Source organism: Bos indicus x Bos taurus, chromosome 16, assembly GCF_003369695.1.
Source record: "Bos indicus x Bos taurus breed Angus x Brahman F1 hybrid chromosome 16, Bos_hybrid_MaternalHap_v2.0, whole genome shotgun sequence".
Lineage (NCBI taxonomy): Eukaryota > Metazoa > Chordata > Mammalia > Artiodactyla > Bovidae > Bos > Bos indicus x Bos taurus.
The window spans coordinates 51654487-51677050 of record NC_040091.1 but is presented as its reverse complement, the minus strand read 5'-3'; the positions used below and the strand labels follow the sequence as shown (position 1 = coordinate 51677050).

Genomic DNA, 22564 nt, shown 5'->3' with positions numbered 1-22564 from the left:
ATAAAGTAAGCATCTGCAGGGTTGTTTTAAGGATTAAATAAGATGGTGCAAGGGAAGTGGGTGGTAACTGGGTTCTTGGTCCACAGTAAGGAAATGAAGAATACCAGTTATTGATATACTTAGGGAGACTAATTACTGTTTCCCTAAATGCCTTTCCCTCCTTAAAATCACAAGACAGCCCCAGACTGACCTCTTCGTAGACACTAAGGTCCTATCGAACTATTATCATCCATGTTAAGACCTGGAGAAGGGAACTGCAACCCACTCCAGCATTCTTGCCTGGAGAATTCCATGGACAGAGGAGCCGGGTGGGCTACGGTCCCTGGGGTTGCAAAGAGTCGGACACGACTAAAGGACTAACACACACACACATGCATGTGAAGAAGCAGCAATGGGAAAAAAATACCCACGTGTAACCACTCTGTAGGTATACACACATGAGAATCATGTGTACCTATGAAGCTGGCAGTTTGAAAGTGAACCTGATTGCAATTTCCACCAGGGTATCTGTTTTCCATCCTGGACAGGGCAGATTCCCAGTAGGAGGCGCCTTCTGTCCTCAGCTAGATTCTCTGACACCTGGCCTATCAGCTTTTCTCAGGATTTGAACTTCAAAGCAAAACAGTCTAAGATTGAAGGAGGAGGAGGATGGCTACCTGCGTGTTTAGAATCGGGCTGGGTCCCAGAAGCGCAGGTCTAGGGCGCACCTCCAGGTAGGGGGCAGAGGTGCCCTCCGAGCTGTGGTTCACCCTGCCCAGAACCAGGCCTCGGGCAGCAGCTCTGAAGATCTAAGCAGAGGAGGTCCACCCGCCTGCCACCTGGTCGGCAGGACACCAACCAGAGCTTCCATGCGCAAGTTCTCAGCAAAGCTGGAGACAAGACGCCAGCTGGGAAGGCACGAGCCAGGGCGTCCCCATCCCGGGCACGGGCGCAGGCTCCTGGAATGGGCTCCACCCCGACCAAGGCTCAAGAGTGCGACCCGGAGGGCGCTCAGGGGACCCGGGGTAGGGGATGGGGGCAGGTCGAGGGCCCGAGATGACTCGCTTTTCAAAAACTCGCTTCCTCCTTTACTACCTCCGCCCATCAGTCACCTTGCAGGGACCAGCCCTGGGAGGTGCGGGAGGGGCCCAGCGCCCAGACCCTGCCTGAGGGTGAAGAGGGAAGGGCAGCCTCCCCAGGACGGGGCGGAGGAGGAGAGGAGGCGGGGAGGCCGGCGCACCGGCTCGCCAGGTGAGCGCCCCACCTGGAAAGGCGCGGCGGGCGGCCCGGCGGAGCTGAACCTCTGCACTCTCACTGGGTCTGGTAGGGACTCTCTGGTCTCCTTAACACTTAAAACCCGGACTCCCGGCCAACACGCCCTTCCCACCCGGCGCCACCCGAAAGCTGCCCCGGGGGGCAGGGGCAGGCTGCTCTCTCCCCCCCATCCCGGGTTAGCCAACTTCTTGCGATCCAACGCCCCCGGCCCGCACTCCGCCAGCAGTTCCGGGGAGTGGGTGTCTTCTCTTCGCAGCTGGGGCTCGGTGCCCTGGGGCTCCAGGTGGCCCCGAGGGCCGAGGGGGAAGGTCGACTGGTGGGCGGGGCCTCCCGGGGCCGGAGGCCACTCGGGGCGGGCACCGCCCTCCGCCTCTCTCGGTCCCTCCCTCCCGCACGCCGGCGCTCAAGGGGCCGCGCTTCCTGCGTCCCCATCCCAGTCCGAGCTGGCGGCTCGCTCTCCGCCACCGTGCTCCTTCGACCGAGCCTCCCCTGATCCCCCAGCCCCGGGATCGCGGCACCCTAAGGAGGCAGCCTAGGGGAGGGGGCCGGGGTCCTGGAGCCCCCAGCCCCCGGCCGCCCGACGGAGACCAAGCTGGAACCGCCGCCGCCCCGGTGAGTCTGCGCCTTCCGCCCCGCCGCGCCCGGCGGAGGGACTGTTCCCCACGGGGCCCCGGAGGCAGTCGACGGCTGTCCGGGTCTGTCTGTAGGATCGTCTTAGAGCTTCCTGCCCAGGGTCTGCGGCAGAGGAACTCCGTACTCTCATTCTCTGGAACACCCAGCTCCCGAGCATCGCGCTGGGGCCAGCTGGCTTCGGCTGAGAGGAGAGAGCCGGCCTCCGGGCTCCCTGTTGGGGGTGGGGGGGACAGGTGCCATCCGCCTGTCAGTTCCGAACCCGTAGCCAAAGAGGCATCTTCCCCCGGTTCTTAGGGCGGAACTTCTCACTAGGTCCCAGGAAACTACTCTGGCGCTGCCCGAACGAGGCCCTTTCCCCCATCCCTTAATCCTTTTTGGAAATGGAGACTTTTAAAGGATTTAGGTTCGTGAGTGTGTGTTTTAGGTACTAGAGGCAAAGGGTGACGAATGGGGTGTGAGCAGAGTAGGTGTAACCAGGTTTCTTCATCTACAAATGAAGACCCGAACGCCGGGTCTGATTAACAAGGATAGTCACTTTCATATAGAAAGCTTTCCTAGCCGAAGGACGAGGGTGCAGGAAACCTGCACGTCCCTGCGGTTTCCCCGGTCCCGCCCGGGACTTTCCAGGTGGGTAGAGGCCCCGGGCACCTGTGCTGCGCCCAGAGAAGCCTGTGTGGTCCCGGGTCGGGTCCCTCCTGTCTTTGCCGGTGGTCCAGAAGCGCGGACCCGAGGCGTGGCCAGAGCGCGGTGGGCGGGATCGGAGCCAGCCTGTTGGGCCGCAGGAGAGGGATTGGCGTCTGAGATTGCTGGCTTCTGGCTTTCGTTTTGAAGGGATCACTTGAGAATGGCTTTCCTAGTCGGCTCTGGGACTGTGAAAGGCCTTCGCACTTTGCAGACGTCACACGGGGATCTTGACCTAGATCGATGGGGCCAAATGCAGTTGGCAGGGAGCCCCTTTCCCTCCAAATGTGTCTCTTCCCAACTTGCCAGAAGTACCGCCCAGACCGGGAGAAAACACGGAAGACAGAAGAAGGGGAGGGGGCTGACTGTGATCTGTTCCTTAGGTGTCCTGAACTGAGTGTTTCAATGGTTAGGGCCTCTTGAGCATGACAAAGGCCCAGGCCTGTCCCGAGGGTACAAGGCCAAGGGGCCTCAGAGAGCTCCCAGTCTAGTGAATAGTAAATGGCAAGTGCATTAAAGAGGTGGCAATATAGTCAGACCCCACCATTTCCTGGCTGTGTGACCCACAGTGGGCTGTCACAGCCTCTGTGAGCCTCAGTTTCTTTACCTGTATAATGGGAATGAAAACCTAGGGTGTGGGACATTCATGCCTAGCACATGGCAAGTACTGTGGCGAGGCATGCCAGGAGATGCTGCTAAGAAAAGAATGTTGGGATATTAAATAGTGAAGTGGAGTCTCCTGGAGGGACGGGATAGGAAGGGTGTCTGGGCAGATGGAACAGCACCAGCAAAGGCATGAAGGTATGAAGGTGCACGGGATATACTAGGAGGTGCTCAGGTCATGGCAGGTTTATGGGAAGATGGGGGGAAGCAAAGGGAGTGGAGGATCTGGGATGAACTGGACTGGAGAGGCAGGGCCAGGTCATCACAGGTGGGACTTTATTCAGTAGACATCTTGGAACCACAGATGTCGACTGCATGCCTGTGTGTGCCAAGCAGTGTCCTGGGTACTCAGCATACATCACTGGACAAGAAAGACAAAGAAAGATGCAAATTCCGTTCAAGTTCTTTAAGCAGAAGAGCGATTCGGTCCTGTTGATGCGTTCGGAAGATAAACCTAGTTGCGTAGGAGTTAGGTGGGAGTTTGGAGAAGGTTGATAGGAGAGAGGAAGGAGGCTGGCCTGCAGGTTGGTGGGGGGCAGAGGGAATGACCTGGAGCCCCATACAGGAGGCAGAGATTAACATGTGCTCTTAACATGTGATCACGCTCAAGGGTGAGATTTGTGGATGTAGGGTGAAGCTCAGACTACCAGCCTGTCTCCTGCCAGAGTGAGGTGGTGGGATCTTGGCAGGGTCCAGGCTGGTCCAGTTGTGGCTTTCCAGCTCTCCATCTCTAGAAGTCATGGGGCCCAGGAGTTTCTGTGTCTGTGCAAGGAATGGCAATGCTGAAAGCCGAGCCAGCAGGCCATCTGCTGTTGGCATTTACACTGGACAGCCTGCCCCTTTGGGGGACTCCTGAGTCATGGTTCTGGTAAACGTTCTTCCCTCCTTCTGTGGGGCTGGTAGTAAAGCCCTCCGAGCCCTGGGGCTGGAGAAGATTGGAGCTCCAGGACCTTTGACTCTGGGCTTTTCATTTGAGGCACTGAGAAGACTTCTCCCTAAGTGCTGGGGAAGTTCCGGAACTTCAGATGCCTTCTGACTGGGGACGAGGTGAAGGGTCCGCTTCTGGCCGCTGGCTTTTGCTTTCACTTTTGTTGTCTGCTCTGAATCTTAGAGTTATTTTTCTAGTTGACAGCTATAAGAGTATCCTTCTTCTGATACTAAGTCTCCTTTACTCGGAAGTGGACCATGCACGGTCTTTCACCCGCCACAGGAGGACCTGGGTGTGTCCTCTCATTTGAGGAGAGGGGAAGGAACTCACCCAAGGGCACACAGGGAGTCAGCAGTGGAACCTGTCACCCAGGAGATTGGCCACAGTCAGGTCAAAGGCTTGTTCCAGGCCCTGGGTTAGTCCAGGGAGGAGGATGTCTCAACATCTGTCTCGCTCCTCCCCAGTTTGGACAGGTGGCCCTGTTTAGCCTTGCGATGCTTTTTCCTCCCTTCTGGATTGAGCCTTTGGTGCGCCGGCCGCCCTTGCTGGGAGCTCCGGCTCCACAAATAAACGGGTCACTTGTTTGGCTTTGCCTGCTCCAGGCCAGACTGCCCTACCCTTTGGAGACAGCCCTAAGACACTGACCAGAGGCCATGCTCTGGGGGTGGGGGGTTTGCTGAGAGCCTTGGGCTGATTCTCAACTCCTCCCTCCTCTCGGCCCCAAGCCCTGTGTCAGTTGTTTACTCAGGCTGAGCAGCCGAAAGTTCCCTTATTCTCTCTTGCCCTAGATTCATCAGGCTTAGCAACCCTTAAATCTGAGTGCTGCTTCCTTTAGCTCTTAGAATATTAGAGCCAAAAGGGAACTTACAAATGGGGAAATTGAGGCCCAAGGAAAGGAAGAGACAGGCCTGAGATCAGAGCTAGGGCAAGAACTCAAGTTTCCTGATTTTGTCTTGAATGATTTTAAGGATGGTTCTTGAAGGAAAAAAAAAGAAATCAGAGCACACACCCCCTCCAAGAACCCCTCTCTCTGTATATTCCACACTGCCAGGAATTTAGGGGGAGACCACAGTCACGTGTCCAGAAGGAGTAAATGCTAAGGCCCCCCCAAAACAAGGAATACATGTATCTTGACATTTTCAGGACCTATCTCTTCAAACTGACATTCACACCAGGGACTAAGCTAGTGATTAAACTTGCTGCTCCCTGAACCATACTTTATCATGTGCCCCTGGAGAGACAGGCTCTTAAAGTTATTTTTGCCCCCAGATTACAAAGGAAGTACATGCTTATTGTAGAAAACTTGGAAGGAATATATCACGAGGTGCTGACACCCACTGTCCATACCGTGGTGTCTTATTCAGACTTTTTTTTAGCTTGCTTGCTCTGCTATTTCATACTCTAGTTTTTCAACTCATAATTCTAATGTGTACTTTCCTTGTGACAACTTTTTCACACTGGTTCTAACCTGCCAGTCTCATGTGGTCCTACTATCTGATGGCTGGAAGGTACTTAGGAGGCCAGAATTTTGAGTTGGCTCTGACAGAACACTCCAGTACCCTGAATCCTATGCACACATGCATGCTCAGTTGCTGAGTTGTGGCCAACTCTTTGCTACACTAAGGACTGTAGCCTGCCAGAGTCTTCTGTCCATGGGATTCTCTAGGCAAGAATACCGGAGTAGGTTGCTATGCCTTCCTCTAGGGGATCTTCCCAACCCAGGGATCGAACCCATGTCTCCTGCATTGCCTGCATTGCAGGCACATTCTTTACCACTGAGCCCAAATTTTGTAACCCCATGCAAATTACTCACCACTGTAGGACTTCCAGGGGCCATTTCTCTGCATCACCGTGGGTGTTGGGGAAAGGGTCATGTTTACCAGATCTAAAGCAAACATTGATTGTCAGCAAGCCTCTTAAAAATGGAGGACATCAGTTATCAGGGTGGAGTAGGGTGGATGTGATCCACAGATTATAGGAGGGAGGGAGAGAGCTTTGTTTCTTCCAATCCTTTGCTGTGTTGGTTTCAACCTAGCTCCCACCCTGTTGTCATCACCCCTTCCCCAGATTTTCCCAGGACTAGGCACCAGGGTGGCAAGTGCGGGTCCCTAGAAAAGTCAGTATTTGGTTTGCTTGTCTCCAGGCCCTGCGTCTTGGAGAGTAGGTATTTCAGTGGCAAAGATGTGCAGAAAATGCGTTACCACCAACTCAGGTGATAAGGTCTGGCACTCCACCCTGCGGACAGGATTTCCTGGCATCTCTCATCCTCTAATAGGAGTACAGCTTTACTGCGCCTGCGTACATGCTCAGTTGTTCAGTCATATCTGATTCTTTGTGACCCCACAGACTGTAGCCCACCAAGGTCCTCTGTTCATGGAATTTTCCAGGCAAGAATACTGGAATGGGTTGCCATTTCCTACTCCTCAGAATTTTACCAATCCAGGGATCGAACCCACATCTCCTGCACTGACACTTTACCACTTAGCCACCAGGGAAGTCTAAGAGCTTTACTAATGCCAATACTAGAAGTGATCTCAATACTGCTGCTGCTAAGTCGCTTCAGTCGTGTCCGACTCTGTGCGACCCCATAGACGGCAGCCCACCAGGCTCCCCCGTCCCTGGGATTCTCCAGGCAAGAACACTGGAGTGGGTTGCCATTTCCTTCTCCAATGCATGAAAGTGAAAAGTGAAAGTGAAGTCGCCCAGTCATGTCCGACTCTTCGCCACCCCATGGACTGTAGCCCATCAGGCTCCTCCGTCCATGGGATTTTCCAGGCAAGAGTACTGGAGTGGGGTGCCATCGCCTTCTCTGGACCTCAATACTGGAGATCATCAATACTATCTCAGAAGTTCCTTAGGCTATGCTTAAAGACTATGGGCAGCGACTTATCCGTGGGTTTGAAAATCAGTGAAACGGTTTTCCACTGTCTCTTTTGAAGTGAAATAGAAGAAAGTAAACTAGTAAGCAATGCATCTCCTGCCCTGAGAAGTATTCTTCAGTGAAACTTTCATCTCAGTTATTCGTAGGCAGCTAGGCAGCGGGGTAAGAGCCTTGGGCAGCACTGCTCTGGCTCACCAGTTTTTATTCTGTGATCCTGGAAAACTTGGGATTCCTTAGACGGGTCCCAGAAGCAACTCAGGGGTTTATGGAGGGCCAGCTGGAAAGAAACCGTGCTTACAAATATTCCAGATGTCACGGTGCAAAAATCTCTTTAAAGAGATTCTGCAACTTTAAATAAAGAAAATTGCTGCTGTTCAAGCTGCCTCGATTCTTAGAAGAAGAAACTGAGGCCAGAAAACAGAGTGGCCTTTGCGGGGCAGGTGGGCTCTCAGGCTCACTTGACAAGGGTCTCCAGATGAGGTGCGAAAGTCAGTGAAGTCAGAGCTCCTGGCTGAAGACACAGGTTGGCCCTGCAGCCTGAGTCTCCTCTGAGCCACACTGGTATGTTCACTAGGAACTCATGTTTATCATAAAGCCTGTAACTGTCAGGCCAACGGTCTAGCTTAAATTGTCACAGTGCACAAAACAGGCACCTGTTCAATGCCAGCATTTAAAACACATCACAGGGTTGGTTAGATAGCATTACCAGACATGAATTTGGGTAACCTCTGGGAGATAGTGAAGACAGGGAAGCTTGGCGTGCTGCAGTCTGTGGGATTGCAGAGTCAGACACAACTTAGTGACTAAACAACAAGGATTCATTAAGCCTTTTGGCATTTCTTTTTTTGATGTCCCCAGAGCTTCCCTAATGGGAACATCCTATAGGCAGTGGGCCCAAGGTCACCCAGCAAATCTTGGCAGAACCAGGATGAGAATTCACTGAGTGAGTGAGGTCCTTTGGCACCCCACTCCAGTACTCTTGCCTGGAAAGTCGCATGGATGGAGGAGCCTGGTAGGCTGCAGTCCATGGGGTCGCACAGAGTCCGACACGACTGAGCGACTTCACTTTCACTTTTCACTTTCATGCATTGGAGAAGGAAATGGCAACCCACTCCAGTGTTCTTGCCTAGAGAATCCCAGGGATGGGGGAGCCTGGTGGGCTGCCGTCTATGGGGTCGCACAGAGTCGGACACGACTGAAGCGACTTAGCAGCAGATTCTTTTTAAAGGCGTGGGTCAACAGGGGTGGTCATGGGGTGCCCTGGGGTCAGGGACACTGACTGTGGCAGTCCTGGGAGGCATGGCATGCTGGCATAAGTCCTTTTGGAGGAGTTCACCATTACCCCACTCCAGTATTCTTGCCTGGGAAATCCCATGAACAGAGGTACCTGGTGGGCTATTGTCCATGGGGTCACAAAAGAGGATACAACTTAGCAACTAAACAACTTATGTGATGTATTGTTCTGGATGTCTCCAGAAGGTTCTACTCTTTCTTCTATTCAAGACCTAGAACCACGTGGCTCTAATGCTTGGTGGATTTTGTGTCTTTGCCACTTTTTCTTTTTCACAGCTGGTCTGGAAGAGACAGAGTTTACTTACCTTACTCTTGGTCCACGTTTTCCCCCCGCACAGCCGGGCTTGTGTTGGTTAGGGTGTGGGCATGGTTTCTTGAAACTTGGGAATGGGGGGAATATGATAAAAAAACAAAACACACCTCAACTCCAAATATTCAGCTTCATTAGCTGCAGTGTGCTGGGTAGAGATATGTGTGGGAGTTGTCCTTGGGTGATTGTTTTCAAACACTGACAGATGCAAATTATACTGTGGAGGGTGGGGAGGAAGTTGTCTTTGGCTGCCACAGCCTGTCATGTAAATAAATGTACTGTTAGTACTGTGTCTTCTCAAAGCTATGGTTTTTCCAGTAGTCATGTATGGATGTGAGAGTTGGACTATAAAGAAAGCCTGAGCACTGAAGAATTGATGCTTTAGACCTGTGGTGTTGGAGAAGACTCTTGAGAGTGCCTGGGACTGCAAGGAGATCCAACCAGTCCATCCGACAGGAAATCAGTCCTGAATATTCATTGGAAGGACTGATGCTGAAACTGAAACCCCAATACTTTGGCTACCTGACGTGAAGAACTGACTCATTTGAAAAGACCCTGATGCAGGGAAAGGTTAAAAGTGGGAGGAGAAGGAGACGACAGAGGATGAGATGGTTGGATGGCATCATCAACTCAATGGACGTGAGTTTGAGTAAATTCCAGGAGTTGGTGATGGACAGGGAGGCCTGGCGTGCTGCAGTCCATGGGGTCGAAAAAAGTCGGACACGACTGAGCGACTGAACTGAACTGAACTGAGTGCTGTGTCTTGATCACAGAGCTGGTGGAAAACCAAAGAGGCCAGCTCTGCCCCCATAGGTAGGCCAGTCTTCCAGGAGTCACCATGACAATACAGCTATCCAGTGACGAGGAAACCCAAGAGCTTAAAGGAGGTAGTTTAACCCACTGGGAGAGTCAAGGAACGATTTTCAGAAAAGACCAAGTCTAAGCCGAAGCCTAGAGGGGGAACAGAAGGTCAGTGACTGTGCCTGGTGGAGGCACAGCCTGTGCAAAGGCTCGTGGCATAAAACAGTTATGGCATAATTCACATGGGCTGGCACTAAATTCACATCTAGTGAATGGGGAGGGGTGGGGAAAACCATTTACTTGATTTCTTTCATTCAACCAGTATTCACTGAGTTTTCTCTACCAGCCACGTGTTCAGGGTTTTGGGGTGAAGTGTTCCATAAGTGAGACTCACTCCCTGCTCTCCTGGAGCTTACACTTTATTGGGGGGGTAGGGGAGAGGGGTCAGTAAGTTAGGAAACAGACAAATGAAATAAACCAATAATCACACCAGGCAGGGAACTAAAATCTTTGCCACTTTGCTACTGTCTGGTCTTCCCTGTTGGCTCAGATGGTAAAGAATCCATCTGCAATGCAGGAGACCTGGTTTCGATCCCTGGGTTGGGAAAATCCTCTGGAGGAGGAAATGGTTACCCACTCCAGTATTTTTGCCTGAAGAATCCCATGGACAGAGGAGCCTGGTGGGCTACTGTCCATAGGGTCTTGGAGAGTGAGAAGAGACTGAGCGACTAACACTTTCACTTTCACTTTACTGTCTGCAAGATCAAGTCTGGGCTAGGCCCCTTCACTGTCCAAGCTCTGAAGACTCCACAGCCCCAGTGCTTTGGTCAGAAGGAACCAGGAACCACTGCCTAACTCACTTTCCTCCTCCACAGCCGCCCATAGCCCAGACTTCGGTGGCTTTTTTGCCTGGACTGCTCTCTGTCCCAGTCAAAGCTAAAAGAAAATCTAGCAGGTGGGGGGCATTGTACATAACCCAAGTGCACATTTCAAGACTAAGAAATTCACGTTGCTACTGACTAAATGACAGACTTTATTTGGATCTCACCAGTGTCCCCACTGTCATATTTCTGCATCGGGATCTTATCCATGATACCACCTTGTACTCAGTTCTCACATCCCCTTCATCTGTACTGATCTGTGACCATTTCTCAGTCTTTCCTTAAATTTCATGACCTTAAAAGCTTTGAGGAGTGCTGATCAGTGCTTTGTAGGATGTCTCTCACTTTGGATTTGTCTGATATTTTTTTGTGATTAGACTGGGGTTTGAGGTTTGCAGAAAGATTCCTGCAGAGGTGAAGTGTTCTCATGACATCATGTCAGGATTTCCATGGTATCAGCATGACTTCTGGGAAATGTTAACCATGATCATTTGGTCAAAGTGATGCATACAAGATTTCTCCACTATAAAGTTACTCAGGCCCCTTTTAGGAAAAGGCTTTTAAAGCATTGTAGTGAAAGTTCAAATTATAAAAGGAATTCTAGAAAGTGATTGATAGATTTGGCTCCTAAAATTAAAAAACTTTGATACAGTAAATATTAAACTACAGCAATATTTGCAACACAACCAGACAAGAGGCTGTTTTCTGGACACAGACAGGATCTTTTCTACTCAGAAAGAAGAGACTCAGGGCTTCCCCGGTGGCTCAGTGATAAAGCATCCACCTGAAATGCAGGAGATGCAGGTTCGATCCCTGGGTCAGAAAGATCCCCAGGAGTAGCAAATGGCAACCCACTCTAGTAGTCTTGCCTGGAAAATTCCATGGACATAGGAGCCTGATGGGCCACCAGCCAATAGGCCTCAAAGAGTTGGACACGACTGAGTGGCTGAGCACATCCAACATAAGGAAAGGCTAAATGCCCTAGTCAAGAAATGGAATAAAGAAGAATTGCCATTGCCCATAAGCACATAGGAGGAAAAAGAAAAAAACACATTCAACCTCATCATATTAAGAAAAGGCTGGGACTTCCCTGGTGGCCCAGTGATTAAGAATCTACCTTCCAATACAGGGTATGCAGGTTCCATCCCTGGTTGGGGAACTAAAATCTCATATGCCACAGGGCAACTAAGCCTGTGCGCCACAACTAGAGACGCCCACTCACTGCAGCGAAAACCCAGCACAGCCAAAATTTTTTTTGAAAAAGAAAGAAAATTGCTAACTAACACAATGCCATCTTTCACATGTGAAATTTTTACATGTTTTTAAAATTAAAAAATTTTAAACTAAAAAGGGAATGCTAATATGGGGAGGCGGTGCTTTCAGGAGCTGATGAGGGAATATAAATTGGAGGACATTCTGAAAACACATATCAAAGCTTGAAGATACATAGCAGTTTCAATACCAGGAATTTATCTAGAGGAAACATGATTGTATAAGAAGTTAGTTTCAACAGTTATTTTTTTTTTAATAATAACAATAAAATTAGAAACCAACTGTATGTCTGGCAGTAGAGAATTGGTTAAATAAATTAGGGGTCTGCCATGTCCTGGAATAGTCCTCAGCCACAAAAAATTACAGTTTAGATGAATACTGAAGATGTGCAAAAATTGTTCATTATATATCAAAAAAATTTTCAAGGTCACAAAAGCATATTGCATTAAGATCTCATTTTTGTAAAAGAAATAAGTCTATTTGCAAATAACTCAAAGTCCAGCACCATCATAGATAGTATCAGTAATTAACAGAATAACATCCATTACTCAATGGATGATTTTAATTTTCTTTGTGCTAATCTAGATTTATTCATTTTTGTTTAATAAACAAGCAGTGTTTTATGACAAGAGAAAATATTTTACTTTTACAGGTCTTATAGGGTTTTTGCAGATCCCCTGAAGGTCACTCCTAGGTAAAGTACTTTGTGAGCCATAGAAAGTGAAAGTGAAAGTCGCTCAGTCATATCTGACTCTTTGTGACCCAATGGACTATACAGTCCGTGGGATTCTCCAGGCCAGAATACTGGAGTGGGTAGCCTTTCCCTTCTCCAGGGGATCTTCCCAACCCAGGGATCCAACCTAGGTCTCCCACATTGTAGGCAGGTTCTTTACCAGCTGAGCCACAAGGAGGATTTGCAAATATTAGCCATTATTCCAGGTGATTCTTTTCCTGTTTTTAACTTTGAACGTCTGGGTCTCCTTTCCTAGGCTTCAGTTTAGTTCGGTTCAGCCACTCAGTTGTGTCCAACTCTTTGTGACCCCATGGACTGAAGCATGCCAGCCTTCCTTGTCCATCACTAACTCCCAGAGCTTGCTCAAACTCATGTCCATCAAGTTGGTAATGCCATCCAACCATCTCCTCCTGCCTTCAATCTTTCCCAGCATCAGGGTCTTTTTCAATGAGTCAGTTCTCCACATCAGGTGGCCAAAGTATTGAAGTTTCAGCTTCAGCATTAATCCTTCCAGTGAATATTCAGGACTGATTTCCTTTAGGATTTACTGGTTTGATTTCCTTGCAATCCAAGGGACTCTCAAGAGTCTTCTCCAACACCACAGTTCAAAGCATCAATTCTTTGGCACTCAGCTTTCTTTATAATCCAATTCTCACATCCATACATGACTGAAGTCTCTCACTGTTTCCATTCTTTCCCCATCTACTTGCCATGAAGTGATAGGACCAGATGCCATGATCTTAGTTTTTTTAATGTTGAGTTTTAAGCCAGCTTTTTCACTCTCCTCTTTCACTTTCATCAATAACCTCTTTAGTTCTTCTTCGCTTTCTGCCATAAGTGTGGTATCATCTGCATATCTGAGGTTATTAATATTTCTCCCGGAATCTTGATTCCAGCTTGTGCTTCATCCAGCCTGGCATTTTGCATGATGTATTCTGCATATAAGTTAAATAAGCAGGGTGACAATATACAGCCTTAACGTACTCCTTTCCCAATTTGGAACCAGTCTGTTGTTCCATGTCCAGTTCTACTTGTTGCTTCTTGACCTGCATACAGATTTCTCAAGAGGCAGGTAAGGTGGTGTGGTATTCCCATCTCTTTCAGAATTTTCCACGGTTTGTTGTGATCCACACAGTCAAAGGCTTTGGTGTAGTCAATAAAGCAGAAATAGATGTTTTTCTGGAACTCTCTCGCTTTTTCGATGATCCAGCAGATGTTGGCAATTTGATCTCTGGTTCCTCTGCCTTTTCTAAAACCAGCTTGAACATCTGGAAGTTCATGGTTCACATACTGTTGAGGCCTGGGTTGGAGAATTTTGAGCATTACTTTGCTAGTGTGCGAGATGAGTGCAATTGTGCGGGAGGCTTAGGAAGCTGAGATAGGAGTTAGGCGGGAACCACAGCAGCTCACTCATCTGTCAGTATGAAGGCTGTCTATTCGAGGCTGAATGTCTGTGTTCCCCCAAAATTCACATGTTGAAGCCTTAACCCCCAATGTGATGGTATTAGAAAACAGGGCTTATGGGAGATGATTAGGTTTTGATTAGGCCATGAGTGAGACTGTCTTCCTGGGATTAGTGCCCTTACATGAAGAGAAAGAGAGAGATCTCCTGGAAAGGCCATATGAGGACACAGTGAGAAGGCTGCCATCCACAAGCCAGGAAGTGGGGCCTCAGCAGACATCAAATCTGCTGACACCTAATGAAATATTAATAGCACCCTCCTCTGCAACGTGGAACATCAATGACCTGGTTGAATACCCAGTAGAAACAATTTGCCATTTCTCCTTGACCGATATTTTGCATTTTCCCCCAACTGATATGGATTCAACTCTGCCAGGAAGTAAGTTGACTTTTCCCTGCTGACCACTTCCCCCTTCCCTGTGTCACAAAAGAGGAAGTAACGATGGCTTATGTATATAGTTCCTAACTTAAATAACTTTTTACTAACTTTTTAATTAGCAATTAATTAGAAAATACTTTTATACATGATAAAAAAAATTGAACAGTATAGAACCATAGCCAATGAAAAAATGTAAATCTCCCTCTCATCCCAGACCCCTGATCCCTTTTCCCAAAAAAAACCATGGTTCATAATTTCTTATATATGGTTCCAGAAATTTTCTATGCATATAATGATGCTTATAAAGGCAGTTTTTGGATATTCTCCTGGAAATCAAACAATAAAACATTATAGTTGTCTGGATCATTTTGAAATTGTTGGATAATGTTAGACTTCTAATAACTCATATCATGATCCTCAGAAGAGGGTTAAGGACCCACTAACCACCTGAGATTTCCTGTCAGATCTTCCATCTCTGCATTTTTTGTGGAAGGTCAGTAGCTTCCATAAGATTTTTTAAAGGGGTCTGTGTACCAAAATAGGGGAGTGGGGAGAAGCATGGCCAGTGGTATAAGAGAAACAACCTTTTACAGATAAACAGAAAATAATGGGGGATACAAGTTCTGAATTTATGGATCATTGATGATTAACTTTGTGATTGGAAGCTGATGGAGCCATAGGTTGAACAGGGAAGTGTGCCTGGCTGAGCCACCAGGGATGAAATTAGTGGAGTTCTTCAGCCCTGGGTGTTACTGCTAACTCATCGCATGTGGGGAAGTTAATGTCTGAGGCTTTAGAACACTTGTATGCTCTTGCCCAGTTACTCAGAACTGGAATAAAGTTGTCCACTGGGAAATTCTCACGGACAGGAGCAAGACAACTTGCTTCCTAACAGAGAGTTTCAGGCTGAAAAATAATTCAAAATGAGTTTAGGACAATTCCTGGGAGGCAGAGCCATATCCAGCGGGTCATGAAAGTCCCAAATGTTTGGGGAAATATCCTTCATGGGGTCAATATCCTTGATGGAGTTGTGGGGTGGAGGATGGTAGGGAGGGTAACCAAGTTTTACATCACCCCCATTTTGGGTTGGCAGGCTGACTGGCCAGAAGGTCTGACCTTACAAGGTATTTCTAATATTAGTTTAAATGTTTGTAGCAATTGCGCCAGACACTCTTGTAAGCATTTTGTATGTACTAACCCCTAACTCCTTGATCCTCATAATAGTTCTACAACATGGGGAAACTGAGGTCGGAGTATGCCAGCTACTGTGCAAACAACCCCACATCTCACCAGCTTAAGAAACTTAGTAGGTCAGGACCTAATGTGTTGGGTGGCCGACTTAAGATCCACCAAGTCATTCAGGGCTCCCCAGGACTCCCCATCGTGCTGGGTTGCCGCCATAACAGTCTCAGCTGAAATGTCCCTGTTTCTGAGAGATCTTCCTACATCACCTTGCCTGAAGCACCATGTTCCCCCTTTACTGAGTGACTGAACTGAACTCAACTGAACAAAAAAAGACAGAAAGTAGGGGTGAAAATGACTTCCTCAAGACATGTGTGAGTGGCCAGTTGCATTTGGCTGAGACCAGTGCCTGCCATCAATGGCTCAGAGGAGAGCTGCTTCCTGCTGGCTGTAGGGGAGGGAATCAGCTGGATGTGGGAAAGAGGCATGGCCTTCCTGGTTAGCTGGAGGGAGGGGAGGAAGCCAAGGCCCAGAGTCTCAGTGTGCAGAGGCTGGGAGACAGACCCATGTGACCTGAAGGCCGACATCAGGACTGTCTCCCTTGGATGTGTCCCTGACGTTGCACCGATCTTGCTCCTGCTAGAGAGCAGGTTTTTAATCCATGCTGGTACCACTGGTGCCTGGTACAGAGCCCTGCACCCAAGGCTCGTTCATTCAGGAACACCGGGAGTAAGGTTGAGAAAGCATGGGGCAGTCCACACCCTCCCAGGAGTTTGGACTTTGTCCTGTAGGCTGTGAGGGACTCCTTTGATGTTTTGACCTACACAATGGCTGGAGGGCTGTGTGGCTGCACTTATAGGCTGAGAAAGCCTTAGAGAAGCAGGGTTTTAGTAATCAACCAGCCTTGAGAAATAGGAGGGGGAGGTGGGTGGGGCAGGAAGAATCACTGCAAAGAGAGGCTTTGAGAAGAAAAAAGAAACAAGTTTGGGGACCAACGGAATGTGGAAGTGGGCAGCGGCTACAAATACACTTGTCTGAAAGGATATAACAGCGGGCCTTGAGAGTGTCAGGCCAGAGATAAGGCGGCAGGGAGTGGTGGGGATTGCGGCAAAGCACAAGGCAGGCCTCTTGCATAGGAGACAGTTGCAACTCAGCACCAGCTGCCTGTTACATGTGCAAATCAGGCCCAGGGTTGCCAGGTTTTCAAGTTTTATGAGATCACCATGTTCTCAATATTGACAGCTACTCTATAATATATAAAATAAATAAAACTTCACGGGCCAAATAAGACATATCGGTGGGGCAGATATAGCCCCCTCCAACCCCCCAGGTAGCCAGTTTGAGACCTGGGTATGTGTGTGGGTTGGGAATGGGGTGAGGAGGGGAGAGAAGGCTCAAGGACACTGAAATTTCCAGCCCAAGTCACTGGGAGAATGGTGGCCTTTCACACTATAATTAGGAAGTCTGGAGGTGAAGTCTGTGGGGAAGGACTGAAACAGGAGGGAAGCAGTCAGGGTACAACCTTTGAAAGAATGACATAGGCCGAGGATGCAGCATAAACTGATTAGAATTGAATGGGTCCATGATGGCAGACAAGTCAACTCCTCAGGATACACTCACCGTAACGCATCAGCAAGCTAAATGACATACCCAGAGGCACCATGACAGTTCTAAGACCAACCATCAAAGACCAAAAAGTGAACAGTGGCCCAATTCCTGGAAATCTCTGCCCCCTTCCCCAAAACAGTTGGAATAATCCTCCCGTTCATTAGCTTATGAAATTACCCAACCCATAGAAGCTAACTTCACCACATTTTGAGGCTGCATTCACTCTCTGGGACAGCCCTCACTCTTGTCTGTGAAGTGTGTTTCTCTCCATGAAAAGGCGAAAAGATATGACACTGGAAGATGAGCCCCCCAGGTTGGTAGGTGTCCAATGTGCTACTGGGGAAGAGCTGAGAAATTCCAGAAGGAATGAAGAGGCTGAGCCAAAGCAGAAACGATGCCCAGTTGAGGATGTGTCTGGTGGTAAAAGTAAAGTCCAATGCTGTAAAGAGTGGAATCAAGGAGAAGGCAATGGCACCCAGTAGTCTTGCCTGGAAAATCCCATGGACGGAAGAGCCTGGTAGGCTGCAGTCCATGGGGTTGCAAAAAAAAAAAAAGAATTGAATCAAGGTAAATTGGATGTGGTCAAACAGGAGATGGCTAAGTGAACATTGACGTTTTAAGAATCAGTGAACTGAAATGGACAGGAATGGGCAAATGTAATCCAGATAACCATTATATCTACTATTGTGAGCAAGAATCTCTTAGAAGGAATGGAGTAGACTTCATAGTCAACAAAAGAGTAAAAAATGCAATACTTGGGTGCAGTCTCAATTTGTTTCCAAGGCAAACCATTCAACATCATAGTAATCCAAGTCTGTGCCACAAGAAGCTGAAATTGAACAGTTCTATGAAGACCTACACGGAGAAGGCAATGGCACCCCACTCCAGTACTCTTGCCTGGAAAATCCCATGGATGGAGGAGTCTGGTTGGCTGCAGTCCATGGGGTCGCTAAGAGTTGGACATGACTGAGCAACTTCACGTTCACTTTTCACTTTCATGCACTGGAGAAGGAAATGGCAACCCACTCCAGTATTCTTGCCTGGAGAATCCCAGGGACAGAGGAGCCTAGTGGACTGCCATCTATGGGGTCGCACAGAGTCGGACACGACTGAAGTGACTTAGCAGTAGCATGAAGACCTACAAGACTTCTAGAACTAACACCAAATAAAGATGTCCTTTTCATCACAGGGGACTAGAATGCAAAAGTAGGAAGTCAAGAGATACCTGGAGTAACAGGCAAATTTGACCTTGGAGACCAAAATGAAGCAAAGCGAAGGCTAACAGAGTTCAGCCAAAGAATGCACTGGTCATAGCAAACACCCTCTTCCAACAACATGAGAGACAAGTCTACATGTGGACATCACTAGATGGTCAATATCAAAATCAGATAGAGTCTATTCTCTGCAACCAAAGATGGAGAAGCACTATGTAGTCAGGAAAAGCAAGACCAGGAGCTGACTGTGGCTCAGATCATGAAAACCTTATTGCAAAATTCAGACTTTAAGTATAGAAAATGGGCTTCCCTGGTAGCTCAGCTGGTTAAGAATCCATGTGCAGTGCAGGCCTAGTTCAGTTCCTGGGTCAGGAAGATCCCTGGAAGGGGGCATGGCAACCCACTCCAGTATTCTTGCCTAGAGAATCCCCATAGTCAGAGGAGCCTGGCAGACTATAGTCCATGGGGTCGCAAAGAGTCGGACACGACTGAATGACTAAGCACAGCCCAGGGAAAACCACTTGGCCGTTCAGGTATGACCTAAATCAAATCTCTTAAGATTATACAGTGGAAGCAACAGATAGATTCAAGGGATTAGATCTGATGGAGTGCTCGAAGAACTATGAGAGGTTCATAACATTACACAGGAGATGGTGACCGAAACCATCCCCAAGAAAAAGAAATGCGAAAAGGCAACACTGCTGTCTGAGGAGGCCTTACAAATAGCTGAGAAAGAAGAGAAGCGAAAAGCAAAGGAAAAAGGGAAGGTTATACCCAACCAAATGCGGAGTTCCAGAGAATAGCAGGGAGAAATAAGAAAGCCTTCTTAAGTGAACAATGCAGAGAAATAGAGGAAAACAACAGAATGGGAAAGACTAGACATCTCTTCAAGAAAATTAGAGATACTGAGGGAACATTTCATGCAAAGATGGCACAATAAAGGGCAGAAACAATAAGAACCTCACAGAAGCAGAAGAGATTAAGAAGACGTGGCAAGAATACACAGAAGAACTGTACAAAAAAATCTTCATGACCCAGATAACCATGATATTGTGGTCACTCACCTAGACCAAGACATTCTGGAGTATGAAGTCAAGTAGGCCTTAGGGCGCATTACTGTGAACAAAGGTGGTGGAGGTGATGGAATTTTCAGCTGAGCTATTTCAAATCCTAAAGATGGTGCTGTTAAAGTGCTGCACTTAGCATGCCAGCAAATTTGGAAAACTCAGCAGTAGCCACTGCTGAAGGACTGGAAAAGGCCAGTCTTATACCAATCCCAAACAAAGAATGTTCAAACTACTGTGCAATTGCACTCTTTTCACATGCTAGCAAAGTAATGCTCAAAATCCTCCAAGCTAGGCTTCAACAGTATGTGAATTAAGAACTTCCAGATGTTCAAGCTGGATTTAGAAAAGGCATAAGAACCAGAGATCAAACTGCCAACATCTGTTAGATCATAAGAAAAGCAAAAGAATTCCAGAAAAAACTTCTGCTTCTTTGACTACGCTAAAGCCTTTGTGCGGGTCACAACAAACTGTGGAAAATTCTTAAAGAGGTGGGAATACCGGACCATCTGACCTGCCTCCTGAGAAATTGTATGCAGGTCAAGAAGCAACTGTTAGAACTGGACATGGAAAAATGGACTGGTTCAAAAATTGAGAAAGGAATAAGTCAAGGTTATGTATTGTCACCCTGCTTATTTAACTTATATGCAGAGTACATCATAAGAAATGCTGGGTGAATCACAACCTGGAATCAAGATTGCCAGGAGAAATATCAATCACCTCATATATGCAGATGATACCACTCTAATGGCAGAAAGCGAAGAGGAACTAAAGAGCCTGTTGATGAAGGTGAAAGAGGAGAGTGAAAAAGCTGGTTTAAAACTCAACATTCAGAAAGCTAAGATCATGGCATCTGGTCCCATCACTTCATGGCAAATAGATGGGAAAACAATGGAAACAATGACAGACTTTATTTTCTTGAGCTCCAGAATTACTGCTGATGGTGACTGCTGCCATGAAATTAGAAGACATTTGCTCCTTGGAAGAAAAGCTATGATAAATCTAGACAGCATATTAAAAAGCAGAGACATCACTTTGCCTACAAAGGTCCGTATAGTCAAAGCTATGGTTTTTCCAGTAGTCATGTATAGATATGAAATTTGGACCATAAAGAAGGCTGAGTGCCTCAGAATTGATACTTTGGAACTGTGCTGCTGGAGAAGACTCTTGAGAGTCCTTTGTACTGCAGGGAGATCAAATTGGTCAATCCTAAAGAAATCAACCCTAGATATTCATTGGAAGGACTGATGCTGAAGCTCCAATACTTTGGCTATCTCATGCAAAGGACCAACTTATTGGAAAAGACCCTGATGCTGGAAAAGATTGAAGGCAGGAGGTGAAGGGAATGACAGAGGATGAGATGATTGGATGACATCATAGACTCAATAGACACGAGTTTGAGCAAACTCCAGGAGATGGTGAAGGACCGGGAATCCTAGCATGTTACAGTCATGGTGTCACCAAGAGTGGAACACGACTTAGTGACTGAACAACAATAATAACACATCAGCAACTAAATCACACACCCAGAGGCACCATTACAGTTCTAAGACCATCAAAGACCAAAAAGTGGGTGGTGGCCCAATTCCTGGAAATCTTCACTCCTTCCCCCAAACAGTTGGAATAATCCTTCCACTCATTAGCCTGTGAAATTACCCAGCACATAAAAGCTGACCACACCACATTTCAAGGCTGCACTCACTCTCTGGGACGGCCTACACTCTTGTCTGTGAAGTGTGTTTCTCTCCAAATAAATCCACTTCTTGCCTATCATTTTGTCTCTCACTGAATACTTTCTGCAAGGAGACATCAAGAATTGAGCTTCATTGGATCCTGAAACCAGGTCTGTGATCCTAGTTGAAAGATCATGGGTTTTGGCTGGATTCAAGTCCGGGCCACATGGGTTCAAATACCAGTCTGAGGCCAACGTTTTCAAGATGATGGTGAAGTGCTGTGGACGTCAAATGACACAGGAGGACTCAGGTTGGCAAAAGGAGTTTTTCTGTGGAAATAGCTGGATTGCCCAGGTTGTTGGTTAGAGACTGGAGGGAGGGCCTGTGAGTGTGGTTATTTGGTGATGGATATGACAGTGGTCTCTCTGGGACCTTCTATAAGGGGATCATTCTATTTTGGATTTGGAAGAAGGTTTGTTTATGATTTGCACCCTGTTAGGAGTCAAAGGCGGAGAAGGCGATGGCACCCCACTTCAGTACTCTTGCCCGGAAAATCCCATGGACTGCAGCCTTCCAGGCTCCTCAGTCCATGGGGTCACTGAGGGTCGGACACAACTGAGCGACTTCACTTTCACTTTTCATTTTCATGCATTGGAGAAGGAAATGGCAACCCACTCCAGCATTCTTGCCTGGAGAATCCCAGGGACGGGGGAGCCTGGCGGGCTGCCGTCTATGGGGTCGCACAGAGTCGGACATGACTGAAGTGATTTAGCAGCAGCACCAGGAGTCAAAGGAGGCTTCCTGGGTGGCTCAGTGGTAAAGAATCCGCTTCCCAATACAGAAAATGTGAGTTTGATCCCTGGGTGGGGAAGATCCCCTGGAGAAGGAAATGGCAACTCAATCCAGTATTCTTGCCAGGGAAATCCCACGGGCAGAGGAGCCTAGCGGGCTACAGTCCATGGGGTTGCAAAAAGAGTTGGACACGACTTAGCGACTAAACAACAACGAGGTAAACCTAAGAATGCTTGCTGTGTTACAGCCTTTGAGACACAGGTTCAAATCCTGGCTCAGCCCCTGGCTGTCCAGTACCTTGGGGGGAGTCTCTCCAGGGGCCCTCCTTTCGGGGATCTCCGTCCCATGGGGATGATAGTACTGGCCTTGATGGGTTGGGAGGAGGTGTCCCCAGCTCCCTCCCCAGGTCCCACATAGAGTACTAAAATAGTTGTTTTCTGGCAACCCTCATTCCCCGGGACCCCAGCATCCTCTCCTGGAATAAGGGGCTCGCATGGGGTGCACACAGGGTCCTTCCTGGTTCCCTTCATCCTGTCTGGGCCTCATGAATTCCCTCCTCCCCCACTGGGGCTGCCACCTAGAGCCATGGCACACCCTCAACATCCGGAAGAAACTCCCTTCACTGCTGGGGACTCAGCCCCCCGGGAGGGGTCCTGAGGAGCAGTGAGTGGCCTCCTCCTGGTTCAGGGCAGCCGGAGAACATCCTGAGGCTGTGGACACCAATTCTGGGTAGTTTTGTGTGACAAGGGCCCTGTCTTCATGCAGCTTCTAGCCTCTGGCAGGATGGAAGGTGCCACAGGCTACTGAGGACTATCACCAGACGACAGCGTTTGTGGTAACATTTATTGAGTACTTACTGA

At 48.2% G+C, this 22564-nt stretch overlaps 1 protein-coding gene across 1 annotated transcript in view; it reads left to right on the top strand.

The window, feature by feature from the left end:
* The first annotated feature begins 1654 nt into the window (after window positions 1-1654).
* The window catches only part of TMEM51 (transmembrane protein 51), a 59169-nt gene continuing 38259 nt past the window's right edge, over window positions 1655-22564 (top strand). Inside the window, exon 1 of the mRNA XM_027565339.1 lies at window positions 1655-1866. The gene's annotated coding sequence lies outside the window, so the exon portion shown is untranslated. The remainder of the gene's footprint in view (window positions 1867-22564) is intronic.